This window comes from Lactuca sativa, chromosome 4 (genome assembly GCF_002870075.4).
Source record: "Lactuca sativa cultivar Salinas chromosome 4, Lsat_Salinas_v11, whole genome shotgun sequence".
In the NCBI taxonomy this organism is placed as follows: domain Eukaryota; kingdom Viridiplantae; phylum Streptophyta; class Magnoliopsida; order Asterales; family Asteraceae; genus Lactuca; species Lactuca sativa.
This window is the reverse complement of record NC_056626.2, coordinates 58942159-58957939: the sequence shown is the minus strand read 5'-3', so window position 1 is coordinate 58957939 and position 15781 is coordinate 58942159.

Genomic DNA, 15781 nt, shown 5'->3' with positions numbered 1-15781 from the left:
AAACATTTTGTAAACGATGCTTTACGGTTTTTATTTATGATTGAAAAAGTTTAAATTTGGCGTAAAATTTATGGATGTTACAGAAATTGAAATTGAAAAAGAATATGAAAGAACAACTGAATCAGAGAATGAAAGAACACCAAGTCCACTATTGAAACTCATGTCAGAACAAGATTATTTGTTAAGAAATTCAAAGGTTAGTAATTATTTATAATTTTATTTTAATTATCGATAAATATATTTAATATCTCATCAAATGTTTTTTCTATTGGTTTAACACAAAATTTAATGAAAACAAAGGGAAAGAAAGATGATGAAAAGTACAATATTGAAGATGATGAAAATGATGATGAGGATTAAGGTAACAACTCCGAAGAAATAAAAGATGATCAGAGAAACTTTGAACTTGAAAATAATAAAGTGGTCAGAAGAAAGTTCTCAAAAAGAAAGACAAAACCATCCTACTTAATATGTTCACCGTATATTAAAAAGTTTGTTTCAACAGATAAACTGATAGAAGATGCTGATGTAACAGCCCGGAATTTCAGGTATTTCTTTAAATTATTTTTGGGGCACATTTAGGAGGGGACTCGGCGAGTTGGTGCACGACTCGCCGAGTAGGGCCATGGTCATGGTCGCAGATGCGCGACTGGACTCGACGAGTCCAATAAGGGACTCGGCGAGTCGACGCTGTTCAGCTGAACCCTAGCCGTTTCGATTCTGAACCGTATATAACGATCTTATGGCCGTCATGTCGCGTCTTTTGGCCGGTTGAAGATCCCCTGGGAGTGTGTGAGCATCTGAAGCAAGAAGGAGGATTTGAGAAGGCTTGAAGAGATTGTTAGACAAGGAGGAGCAAGGTGGTGATCAAAGGAATCGAGGACTGGAGGTTTGGAGACACAAGGAACACGTTTCCAGGTAATCTTCGGATCGAAATCCGTAGCTTTTACGTTGTATACGAGTTTAGGGTTTAGGAAACCCATTTAAGGATTTGTTGGATTATATTTTTGTTATAAGTGTTAAAACCCATGTATTAGTATATGTGAAAGTCCAGGAAACCCCACATCTATGTACTTCGAAATCATGCGAAGTACAGGAGACAGCGGGTTGACTGCATGGTGAGGACTCGCCGAGTCCAATGATCAGACTCGGCGAGTAGCTTGAAGATTCACTAGGACTCGCCGAGTTGTTCTTCAGACTCAGCGAGTAGCTTGAAGATCTACAGGAACTCGTCGAGTCGTTCTTCAGACTCGGCGAGTAGTGTCAGGGTGTCTATACTCGTCGAGTTACCCTTTGGACTCGACGAGTCCGGTCAAGGTTGACCGTTGACCTGTATATAACTTAGTAGGGTCAGTGGTCTTGTTTGATAAGATCATTAACAAAGGATGTGGTATTATAGGGAACCTGCGGATTAGCGGATCGTGTGCGAGTAGCCCGAAGAGTTTATAGCTTGCATACTACGAGGTGAGTCTTCTCACTATACTTCACCCGGATGGGTTTGACTGTGAGACCGGAAGGTCGTATGTGTTATATTCATGCTATGTCTAGAGGGGTAGATGCTTTATATGTGATGTGTGCTTATATGTGATGTATGCCTATACGGGCCGGAAGGCAAGACTCTATGTGATAGAAAGAACGGTATGATGTATGATTTATGTGTTATGTGTATTATGTTACATGTGTTATGTTTTATACTATCGTGGGCCGGAAGGCAAAATACTATGGGCCGGAAGGCAATCTAATACGGGCCGGAAGGCGATATATATATTATGGGCCGGAAGGCGATTATATTACGGGCCGGAAGGCAACGTTATGTGGACCGAAAGGTCCGGGCCGGAAGGCGTATGTGGGTAAGTCGTGTACTGGGGAACTCACTAAGCATTTATGCTTACTAGTTGTGTTTATGCGTTTCAGGTACTAGTGATGACCGTGGAAAGGCGCCGGCGTGACACGTACACACTGCCACTGTTGAAGATCCTGGAGATTTATTATTTATATTTTTGAAATAAACTTTGGACAATCCCTTCTGTCGAATAATGATGTTTTGTTTTTAAATGAAAAATTTATTTGAAAAGTTGAACTGTTACAATTGGTATCAGAGCCTTGGTTTGAGGGATTCGGGTGTACTTTCGGGTGCAACTGAACTCAGACCGGGGATTTGAGGAAAAATCTTTTTAATAATAAGGACACAACATTTTATAAACAACAAAGCGGTAAAACAAGGATGGAACAGTGTGTACCTGCAGCCAGCGTCTGAACGGTAAAGGTCCCCAGAACACCTTACAATGTTATGTTATGCACTGAAGTATGAATTGTTATGCATGCTAGACGACTAGGCATTCATGATAGGACTAGAATTGCCTGTTTTGTGATGCCTTAGTCTAGGGAGATTGCTTATATGAGATATTTGGTAGCGTGCAAGTAGATAGTGCATACTAGAGGTAGAGTACTCATGATTCGAGATTTGGGGAGGAAGATTTGGGGCGAATACTGATACGGTGTGGTCGGTAGTATTGGGCCCGTACTATCGAAGGCACCGGATCAGTGGAAGACTCAAATAAGAATCCCTGGAAATCGGAGACTGGGTAGGGCGCGTATCGAGTACAATTGTACTTGGTGGAGTCTCTGATGATTTTATGTTGTATTTCAGAGACATCATGGTTATCACACGCAATGGGGCGGGTTCGAGCGGTGCGAGTGACGATGAGATTCGTCAGATTATTCAGGAGGAGGTAGCTGCGGCGGTCCGGGCTGAGATCCCGGAGATGTTTGGGTCTATTAAGACCACGCTGATGGAGGAGTTTGAGGAGCGGTACGCCGCACTTACTGAAGCTGCAGTTACTGCCGCTACCGCAGCGGTGGCTGCTGCCAGGCCACAAGGGGGTGATTCATTACTATTCAGGGAATTCAGCAACACGAAACCCCCTGAATTTGATGGGACACAGGATCCGATTGCAGCCATGAGGTGGATCGCCGACATCGAGGGGTGCTTCTATACTTGCTCCTGCCCGGAGCACTTGAGGGTACGGTTCGCCTTGAACCAGCTCCGTCTGGGAGCGAAGGATTGGTGGAAGTTCGTGACGACGAACTTCACTCAGGCAGAGATTACGGCGGTGACATGGGAGAGGTTTACGGAGATGTTCAGGGATGAGTACGTTCCCCCGGTAGAGAGGGAGCGATTGATTCAGGAGTTCTTGACCCTTAAGCAGGGTACTGATTCCGTGGCAGTAATCACACGGAAGTTTCATGAGAGGGCAATGTTCTGCCCCGAGCTGGTATCTACGGAGCGGTCGCGGATGAGCCGTTATTTGGGTGTTTTGAAGAGGGAGATCCGGGAGTTTGTGTCAAACTCCACCTATCGTACTTTCACTGAGCTTCAGGCGAACGCCAGGAAGAGTGATATCGAGTTAGAGACTCAAGCGAGGGAGGAGGCTGAGTCTCGGCAGGTGGATCGACGGCCGGCCCAGTCTCAGCCGGCAGCCAAGCGGACTAAGTTCGCTGATTCGAGGAGGGGAGGTTCGAAGGGTCGCACTTGCGCGAAGTGCGGCAAGAGTCACGAGGGGGCGTGTCGAGTTGGTGGTTGCTACAAGTGTGGCAAAGAGGGACATATTGCCAGGGATTGCCCTAAGGGGTTTATGGTTTGCTTTCACTGCAACCAGACAGGCCATCGGAAGGCCGAGTGCCCGCAACTTCGTCAGGGAGCTACACCTACTACCCGGACTACTGAGACCCGACCGGTGAAGGTTGAGGCCCCGAGGGCTCGCGGGAGAGCCTTTCAGCTGACTGCGGAAGAGGTCCGCGCTGCGCCCGATGTTGTGGCAGGTATGTTATCATTCATGTATTTAATTAAAGGTCGAAATGTTATGCTTATGTTAATGTATGTGTAGGTACTTTCCTTGTGAACTCTATGCCTGCTCTAGTATTATTTGATTCGGGTGCGAGTAGATCGTTTGTATCGTTAGCTTTTAGTCAGCACATCGGCATTAGTCGTGAGCCGTTAAGTCGGCCTTTGAGCGTTTCCATTGCGGCTGAGAGGGTGATTTGTGCTACGGAGGTTCTTCGGGGATGTGTGCTGGAGATCTTCGGGGTCGCGTTTCCGATTGACCTAATTCCTATTGCGATGGGTGATGTCTGTGTTATCGTAGGCATGGACTGGTTGAGCCGATTCAGCGCTGTCATCGACTGCGAGCGTCAGTTGGTGACTATACGAGACCCTAGTGGGGGAGTTCTTACGGTGTACGGCGAGGGTATCCGTTCGAGATCAGCTTTCTGTTCGGCCGCTAGGGCGAGGCAATGCCTACAGCGGGGATGTAACGGCTTTGTGGCGTATGTGTTGGATACGCGGAAGAGTTCCGAGAGACCGAAGACATTGAAGGAGGTTCCAGTGGTGCGCGAGTTTCCAGATGTTTTTCCCGAAGATTTGCCGGGAATACCTCCTGCGAGACAAGTGGAGTTTGGTATCGATCTAGTTCCAGGGGCTGCGCCTATTGCGAAAGTGCCTTATCGTCTTGCACCTCCAGAGATGCAAGAATTGTCCTCGCAACTTCAAGAGTTGCTGGGGAAGGGGTTTATTCGGCCGAGTAGCTCGCCGTGGGGAGCACCGATTCTGTTCGTCAAAAAGAAGGATGGTTCACACCGGATGTGTATCGATTACCGGGAGCTGAACAAGGTGACAGTTAAGAATCGCTATCCGTTACCGAGGATCGATGATCTATTTGATCAGTTACAAGGGGCATCTTGGTTTTCCAAGATTGATTTGAGATCAGGGTACCATCAGGTGAGAGTGCGGGATGAGGACGTTCAGAAGACAGCCTTTAGGACGCGGTATGGGCATTACGAGTTCGTGGTGATGCCTTTTGGGCTCACCAATGCCCCAGCAGTGTTCATGGATCTCATGAACAGGGTATGCAGGCCGATGCTGGATCGGTCTGTGATTGTATTCATCGACGACATTCTGGTATATTCGCGGTCGAGGGAACAGCATGAGGGACATTTGAGGGAGGTCCTTGAGGTACTGAGGTCGGAGAAGCTATATGCAAAATTCTCCAAATGTGACTTCTGGTTGCGGGAAGTTCAATTTCTGGGGCACGTTGTAAATCAGGCAGGGATATTGGTCGATCCGGCCAAGGTGGAAGCGGTAATGAGATGGGAGGCACCGAAGTCACCTTCGGAGATCAGGAGCTTCCTTGGGTTGGCAGGGTACTATCGAAGGTTCATTAGGGACTTCTCCAAGATCGCGGTGCCACTTACCAAATTGACCCGAAAGGGTGTTACATTTTCATGGGGACCCGAGCAGCAGACTTCCTTCGAGACACTTCGTCAGAGACTGTGCGAAGCACCAGTACTGGCTCTTCCGGAAGGGATGGAGGACTTTGTCGTATATTGCGACGCATCGATTTCGGGACTGGGTGCAGTGTTGATGCAGAGGGGCCATGTGATAGCCTATGCATCGAGGCAGCTGAAGCCTCACGAAGCGAGATACCCCACGCATGACTTAGAGTTGGGGGCAGTAGTGTTCGCCCTCAAAATTTGGCGTCACTACCTGTACGGGGTTCGTTGTACCATATACACGGACCATAAGAGTTTGAAGTATTTGATGGATCAACCCAACCTAAACATGCGTCAGAGGAGATGGTTAGACGTGGTTAAGGATTATGACTGTGAGATCCTATACCACCCAGGCAAGGCTAATGTGGTAGCCGATGCATTGAGTCGTAGGGCGGAGGGTACTTCATTGCGGGACGTATGTTTGAGATTGACGGTGATGACTCCGGTGTTAGATGCTATCCGTGGGGCACAGGCCGAGGTTGTGAAGTCGGGAATGCAGAAACAGGAGCGGGTCGTCGGGTTGATTTCAGAGTTTGTTACGGATGGGAGGGAACTTCTGACATTTCGGGGTCGAATCTGGGTGCCATTTGTGGGAGGTACGCGTGTTACTTTGATGGAGGAGGCACATAGATCGAAATTCTCGATCCATCCCGGTGCCACGAAAATGTATCTGGATTTGAAAAAGGAGTACTGGTGGCCTTGCATGAAGAGAGACGTTGCCTGGTTCGTTGAGAGGTGTTTGACCTGCCGTAAAGTTAAGGCCGAGCACCAGAGACCGCACGGTAAGTTGCAACCTTTGGAGATTCCTGAGTGGAAGTGGGATCAGATCACGATGGATTTCATCACCAAATTGCCGAAAACTGCCAGAGGAGTCGATACGATATGGGTGATTGTGGATAGGCTAACAAAGAGTGCACACTTCCTTGCCATTAGTGAAAGTTCATCAGCAGAGAAGTTGGCAGAGTTGTACGTGAGAGAGATAGTATCTCGGCATGGAGTGCCGACCTCGATTGTTTCGGATTGCGATGTACGTTTCACTTCCAGGTTCTGGAAGAAATTTCATGAGGAGTTGGGTACTAAGCTGCATTTTAGTACCGCATACCATCCCCAGACCGACGGTCAGAGCGAACGGACGATTCAGACATTGGAAGACATGCTTAGAGCGTGTGTGTTAGACTTCGGGGGTAGCTGGGATGCGCATCTGCCATTAGCTGAGTTTTCCTACAACAACAGCCATCATTCGAGCATAGGTATGCCACCTTTTGAGTTGTTGTATGGTAGGAGGTGCCGGACTCCCATTTGTTGGGGAGAAGTGGGACAGAGAGTGATGGGCAGTACAGAGATTGTACTTCAGACGACCGAACAGATTCAGCGAGTGAGGCAGAGGTTATTGACCGCCCAGAGCCGACAGAAGAGTTATGCGGACAGACGCCGATCCGAGCTCGAATTCCAGGTCGGCGACTTCGTTCTTCTAAAGGTTTCTCCTTGGAAAGGGGTAATTCGGTTCAGGAAGAGGGGCAAACTGGGGCCCCGGTTCATAGGTCCATTTCGGGTAATTGCAAGGATAGGTCGGGTAGCTTATCGGTTGGAGTTGCCAGCGGAGCTGAATCAGATTCACAATACCTTCCACGTGTCGCAGCTGAGGAAGTGTATAGCCGATGAGGCAGCTGTGGTTCCGTTAGAAGATATTCAGGTAGATGCGAGCCTGAATTACGCCGAGAGACCAGTAGCTATCAGGGATCGGAAGATCAAGGTTCTACGGAACAAGGAGATACCTCTGGTGTTGGTTCAGTGGCAACATCGGAAAGGATCGGAGATGACTTGGGAGCCGGAAAGAGAAATGCGGGAGCAACATCCGGAGTTATTCGCAGAATGAGAGACTTCGAGGGCGAAGTCTAATTCTAGTGGGGGAGAGTTGTAACAGCCCGGAATTTCAGGTATTTCTTTAAATTATTTTTGGGGCACATTTAGGAGGGGACTCGGCGAGTTGGTGCACGACTCGCCGAGTAGGGCCATGGTCATGGTCGCAGATGCGCGACTGGACTCGACGAGTCCAATAAGGGACTCGGCGAGTCGACGCTGTTCAGCTGAACCCTAGCCGTTTCGATTCTGAACCGTATATAACGATCTTATGGCCGTCATGTCGCGTCTTTTGGCCGGTTGAAGATCCCCTGGGAGTGTGTGAGCATCTGAAGCAAGAAGGAGGATTTGAGAAGGCTTGAAGAGATTGTTAGACAAGGAGGAGCAAGGTGGTGATCAAAGGAATCGAGGACTGGAGGTTTGGAGACACAAGGAACACGTTTCCAGGTAATCTTCGGATCGAAATCCGTAGCTTTTACGTTGTATACGAGTTTAGGGTTTAGGAAACCCATTTAAGGATTTGTTGGATTATATTGTTGTTATAAGTGTTAAAACCCCTGTATTAGTATATGTGAAAGTCCAGGAAACCCCACATCTATGTACTTCGAAATCATGCGAAGTACAGGAGACAGCGGGTTGACTGCATGGTGAGGACTCGCCGAGTCCAATGATCAGACTCGGCGAGTAGCTTGAAGATTCACTAGGACTCGCCGAGTTGTTCTTCAGACTCGGCGAGTAGCTTGAAGATCTACAGGAACTCGTCGAGTCGTTCTTCAGACTCGGCGAGTAGTGTCAGGGTGTCTATACTCGTCGAGTTACCCTTTGGACTCGACGAGTCCGGTCAAGGTTGACCGTTGACCTGTATATAACTTAGTAGGGTCAGTGGTCTTGTTTGATAAGATCATTAACAAAGGATGTGGTATTATAGGGAACCTGCGGATTAGCGGATCGTGTGCGAGTAGCCCGAAGAGTTTATAGCTTGCATACTACGAGGTGAGTCTTCTCACTATACTTCACCCGGATGGGTTTGACTGTGAGACCGGAAGGTCGTATGTGTTATATTCATGCTATGTCTAGAGGGGTAGATGCTTTATATGTGATGTGTGCTTATATGTGATGTATGCCTATACGGGCCGGAAGGCAAGACTCTATGTGATAGAAAGAACGGTATGATGTATGATTTATGTGTTATGTGTATTATGTTACATGTGTTATGTTTTATACTATCGTGGGCCGGAAGGCAAAATACTATGGGCCGGAAGGCAATCTAATACGGGCCGGAAGGCGATATATATATTATGGGCCGGAAGGCGATTATATTACGGGCCGGAAGGCAACGTTATGTGGACCGAAAGGTCCGGGCCGGAAGGCGTATGTGGGTAAGTCGTGTACTGGGGAACTCACTAAGCATTTATGCTTACTAGTTGTGTTTATGCGTTTCAGGTACTAGTGATGACCGTGGAAAGGCGCCGGCGTGACACGTACACACTGCCACTGTTGAAGATCCTGGAGATTTATTATTTATATTTTTGAAATAAACTTTGGACAATCCCTTCTGTCGAATAATGATGTTTTGTTTTTAAATGAAAAATTTATTTGAAAAGTTGAATTGTTACAGCTGAAATAAAAGTCTCAAACCGCATATTTGTAAGGATTGGATCTCCAAGGTAAAGATTGAATTTTTATTTATTTTAACTAAAACATTTAAAATTTAAATGTGGATAATTATTTAATATCTAATAATTCATTATTTTATAATAAAAAACAGTGAAAAGGCATTTGAGTTGAAGAAAGGTATTGTGGTTCTTAGAGAGATGATTACAACTTTGCAGCCAAAGTTGAATATTCATCAAAATGTAATTGATGCATGGATTCAGGTTTTAAACTTTGAAGAAAAAAGTTCTCCAAAAAACAAATGCAAAGATACTTCTTTGATACAACAATAATGGTAAGTTTCTAATAAATATTATTCATATCATCAAAATTAAAATCTTAGATTTATCTATCTATCTATCTATATATATATATATATATATATATATATATATATATATATATATATATATATATATATATATATATAGACTTCAAGCGTGTATGATAGAAAAGGACCTTTAATTGAAAGATTTGAAGAATTTGAAAGAAAAATAAAAGAAGCAATGAAATATCAGAAAGAACTAATCACATTTAAAGAGTTTGATTTGGTAATATATATATATATATATATATATATATATATATATATATATATATATATATATATATATATATGAATCATATGTGATCACATGTAATTTACATGTAAAATAACAATTAAATCACATATGAATTACATATGATTCACATGTAAACCATAAGTGAATCAAATATGAATTACATGTGATTCAGATGTAAATCACAAATGACATATATATGCATTAAATTATATTTGAATGTCATATCATTAACATATTAATCATATTTTATAAAAATAGGTATTTTCCCTATTGTATGTGATAAACACTACTGCCTCATATGTGTTGATTTAAAAGAAAAACAAATTGATGTCATGGACAACAATTTGACAACATCAAAGATACTAACTTATTTTGGTGATGCAATTGGTGAATTGGTAAGAAATATAAATTTATATATTAAATTTAATATGAAAAATAATTTTAATTTCATTTATTTATTTTCAAAGAAATTACTCTTCAGTAGATACCTATTGAATGTAAATCACAAATCAGTCTTACAAATACAAAATGTTGAGGCAGAAAAATTGAGAATGAATTGGAGGAGTATGAACAATGACGTTAATTATGGTGTATTTCTCATGGGACATATGAAAGTCTATATAGGTGATCGTACAGGGGAATTGGAATTGTGGAATTCATAAAAAATCATTAAAAAAACTATAACAATCAATTAGATGACATGAGAGTGAAATATCTTACAAAGATTTTGTTGTGTGAGATAAATATTCACAGGAAAAAATTATACAGCAGTCTGCAGTATTTGCAAAAAAAAATCTGATGAACAGATAAAATCTCTTTTGGAAAAGGGATGGAAGAAAAAAGATGGAAGGATACTTTGAGATTAAAAATGATGAAACTTTATGTCTTTGAAGTGTAATCTGTGGAATTAAAATCAATATTTTTTTATTATTGTTATTTTTTTTTCTAAATTTATGAAGTAACTAACTCTAATGAGATCATAATATGAAACTCATTAAAACTTTTGTTATTACTTATGAAACTTGATATTTGACTTTTGATTGTATAATTTGGAAAAATTTGATTAGCGTTTAAATAAAAAATGTATCATTAAAAATTTCATAATTTAAAGTTACAAGTCATTGTATATCTATATAGTTTCATTGTTTTCTTAAAATAAAATATTATGATAGATTACATAAAATATGTTAATATTTTATTCAAATAATAATAATAATAATAATAACAATAATAATAATAAATTATCATGTCTGATCAATCAGCGCGTTCTCTAATGTCAACAAGGCAAGTACATGGAGATGTAATGTCAAAAGACATATATTCACCAATTTTTGAGATGGACCAGAGAGTTAAAACTATTGATTATAGTGAAAATCCATTTGATTTGTAAATACCATCTACTATAGTTTTCATTATATAAATTATATTTATTAAAAATATAATTTTAAAAATATGTTTATTTATATAATTGTTACATATATATTTGCTTAATACTTAACACGTCATACAAAATTATAAATATAAATACAACTAAAGGTATAATGAACTATAAATAAAAAATAAAAATATAATACAATTTGTAGCATTAAATCATTTTTTATTCAAATCTTAAATTGTAACATCGAAATTTTTCAAAAAACTTTTCACATTTTAAAAACATATTTTCATTCATAAACATTATAAAATCTCATCGCTTCACATATCAATCCAAATAACACATCCCAAGATCATAATGTATAAAAACTCATCGTGTGTGTACTGATAATGTCGGCGCCTTCCCGCGATCCTCACTGGTACCTAAAACACATAACACCAGACACTGTAAGTATGGATGCTTAGTGAGTTCCCCAAAATATCACATGCAACACATATTAGCCACTCGAGGCTATAACTCTGTATGACCCTCTGGTCAAAGTGTCTTAGTGGGACCCTCTAGTCCCAAAACTTTGTGGACCCTCTGGTCCTAACTCTGTGGACCATTCGGTCCTAACTCTGTAGACTCTGAATCACATATAGCACAGAATCACATAGATAACACATAGCATACAATATGATCTGTCACATAACTCTAATTACCACTCTAGGTAAAGTATAGTGAGAAGACTCACCTCGGGTAACTCGGTAAACCTCGAACTCTGAAATACTACACTTGCCTCCGCCTAATCACATAAATAAATACTCTAATTAATACAACTTCTAAAGGCTAGGCTAACCCTTCTCTATAAGCTCTCCAATAAGGGTTAAAGACCATTCTACCCCTCTAATGGCTCATAAGTCCAAACACTGACTAAACCCTAAAAGTCAACAAAAGTCAACGGTCAAAATGTTAAGGCAGAAAAATTGAGAATGAATTGGAGGAGTATGAACAATGACGTTAATTGTGGTGTTTTTCTCATGAGACATATGAAAGTCTATATAGGTGATCGTACAGGGGAATTGGAATTGTGGAATTCATAAAAAAATCATTAAAAAACTATAACAATCAGTTAGATGACATGAGAGTGAAATATCTTACAAAGATTTTGTTGTGTGAGATAAATATTCACAGGAAAAAATTATACAGCAGTCTGTAGTATTTGCAAAAAAAATCTGATGAACAGATAAAATCTCTTTTGGAAAAGGGATGGAAGAAAAAGGATGGAAGGATACTTTGAGATTAAAAATGATGAAACTTTATGTCTTTGAAGTGTAATGTGTGGAATTAAAAGCATTATTTTTTTTTTATTATTGTTATTTTTTTTCTAAATTTATGAAGTAAGTAACTCTAATGAGATCATAATATGAAACTCATTAAAACTTTTGTTATTACTTATGAAATTTGATATTTGACTTTTGATTGTATAATTTGGAAAAATTTGATTAGCGTTTAAATAAAAAATGTATCATTAAAAATTTCATAATTTAAAGTTAGAAGTCATTGTATATCTATATAGTTTCAATGTTTTCTTAAAATAAAATATTATGATAGATTACATAAAATATGTTAACATTTTATTCAATTAATAATAATAATAATAATAATAATAATAATAATAATAATAATAAATTATCATGTCTAATCAATCAACGTGTTCTCTAATGTCAACAAGGCAAGTACATGGAGATGTAATGTCAAAAGACATATATTCACCAATTTTTGAGATGGACCAGAGAGCTGAAACTATTGATTATAGTGAAAATCCATTTGATTTGTAAATACCATCTACTATAGTTTTCATTATATAAATTATATTTATTAAAAATATAATTTTAAAAATATGTTTATTTATATAATTGTTACATATATATTTGCTTAATACTTAACACGTCATACAAAATTATAAATATAAATACAACTAAAGGTTTAATGAACTATAAATAAAAAATAAAAATATAATACAATTTGTAGCATTAAATCATTTTTTATTCAAATCTTAAATTGTAACACCGAAATTTTTCAAAAAACTTTTCACATTTTAAAAACATATTTTCATTCATAAACATTATAAAATCTCATCGCTTCACATATCAATCCAAATAACACATCCCAAGATCACAATGTATAAAAACTCATCGTGTGTGTACTGATCATGTCGGCGCCTTCCTGCGATCCTCACTGGTACCTGAAACACATAACACCAGACACTGTAAGCATGGATGCTTAGTGAGTTCCCCAAAATATCACATGCAACACATATTAGCCACTCGAGGCTATAACTCTGTATGACCCTCTGGTCAAAGTGTCTTAGTGGGACCCTCTAGTCCCATAACTTTGTGGACCCTCTGGTCCTAACTCTATGGACCATTCGGTCCTAACTCTGTAGACTCTGAATCACATATAGCACAGAATCACATAGATAACACATAGCATACAATATGCTCTGTCACATAACTCTAATTACCACTCTAGGTAAAGTATAGTGAGAAGACTCACCTCGGGTAACTCGGTAAACCTCGAACTCTAAAATACTACACTTGCCTCCGCCTAATCACATAAATAAATACTCTAATTAATACAACTTCTAAAGGCTAGGCTAACCCTTCTCTATAAGCTCTCCAAGAAGGGTTAAAGACCATTCTACCCCTCTAATGGCTCATAAGTCCAAACACTGACTAAACCCTAAAAGTCAACAAAAGTCAACGGTCAACCTTTGACCCGACTCGTCGAGTGCACTTGGGCGACTCAGTGAGTTCAAGCGGGTCCTCTGAGGCCTTCTAGCCTCTCTTGGCTCGTCGAGTCATCCTTCCACTTGACGGGTTCCTCCTGTCACGAATCGCGGGGCAACCCCGACTCGACTCGTCGAGTCCACTTATGAACTCAGCGAGTTGCCTCCATGATCATACTCAAATGACCTTCTAAGGTCAGATCTGTTTCTCTAATCCATAGATCTAACCTTCCCAAGCATAATAATCACGTAAAGGTCGAATCTTGGTACACATGCAACAACCCCAAAGCTTCCTTTGGTGAAATAACTACTAAAAGGGAAACCTAAGTTCATTTCCTCCATGAAACCACATAAAGCAGGTTGGCTAAGGCTCTCTGGACCTCAAAAGGTCCGGATCCAAAGTCTATCACTCAATGGGACAGCATAAGCATCAAATCAAGCCAATAAAGGGTATAGAAAACCCTAAAATTCAAGGATCTCATACTAAACAGAAAAAGGGATCGATTTTCTACCTCAAAGTTGTAGATCCAAGCTGGAAACCCACTGAAATGCAATCCTCTTAACCTCCCTTTGCTGGAACACTTTCTCCTTCGCAAAAATCACACCAAAAATGATCAAAAAGGCTCAAAGTCTCTCACAACTCGCTCACAATCGCTAGGGTATCTCTCTCTGGACTCATAGCCGCAAATGGAGGCCATAAAGGCCTTTAAATAGGGCACAGACCCCAAGAATTAGGGTTTCAATCCACAGTGCGGAATCGTCGAGTCCACCCTTTCCGACTCGTCGAGTCCGTTCATTAATCCAGTCAGCAGTCGCGGTCCTACTCGTCGAGTCCCTCTCTTTTTCTCAAAAATAAAATGATAAAATATAATACCTAGAAATACGGATGTTACATAAATATTATTAAAAAGATAAGATGAAAGTGCAGGTTTGTATTTTTGTAATTAAATGAAAAAAATGAATACAAATCTAAAACAATTTATAAAACAAGGGGCTAATACTGTAAATGCAAACAAAACTGAATTTTCATATCACATAAAAGCGTTTTTTTTCATTTTTTTTCATTTAGGGTTCTAAAGTTATAAAAAGGGTTTCCTTCGTATTTCAAAAGCTAGCGATTCAAACAAAATCATGTCTTCAGAACAACATTCAAGTGATTTACCTCTTTCAAATAAAATTTCGAAGAAAATCAATCAACCCTGTGCTTCTACAAAGCGTTGTATAACTTCGAAGAAGGTCGATCAACACTATAATTCTTCAAATGGTTACAAAAGATCGAAGAAAATTGATCAACAAGATACTTCTTCAAAACGTTATACTCTAAATATGAAAGATAATTTAGCATTTTTACATAATTTTTGTATATGTTTTTGGTTTTCTGAAAAGGAAGTAATAACCCTAATTAGTATTACTTGTTCTAATACAAGAAATTGGTATAAGCCTATCATTGAAACTTTCTTTGATTTTATTTTTGGTAGAAGAGAGGATGTTGACATTGATATGATGGAACCTTAAGTTCTTTCATGGTTTTTCAGCTTCTTATGATATCTCCGAAATCAACAAACCAAACATGTCATAAATTTTTTTCATTTAGAAAATAAAAAATTTATCATCAATAACAAGAATTGATGATAAATTTATCATCAATAACATGTGATAACAAGAATTGCACTATCGATACATGCTTCAAAGGCACCAAGTGATGCATCAATAACAAGAGTTGCAGCATCTGCTTGTGTTGACCCTGATATCATGTTTGGGACAAAATTTTTATGCACTGGTGAATCCAACACCACAACATCGTATTTGTTTGAGTTGAAAAAGGAAACTCCAACTGTCATTGTTATCCCTCTTTCTCGTTCTTCAGCACTCTCAACTAATGCCCATGCATAAGTAAACGAACCTTTCTTCTGATTTTTTAAATAAAAAATTAGCACTCTCAACATTCTTTCATACCTGTAACTTAGCCTCATTTTCAAATATATGCATTTGTTTCTGAGATATTTGTCCCAAAAGGTGTAAAAGCCTTCCTGAAAGTGTTGACTTTCCAGAATCTAAATTAAAAATTTTGATTTGGAATACATGCAACTTTATATATGAATGACATGCGATTCAAGAGTAATTTACATGTGATTCACTTTCTAAATCATATATGAATTACATATGATTCACATGTAAATCGCATATGAATTACATGTGATTAACATGTAAATCAGATGCAATTTATATACG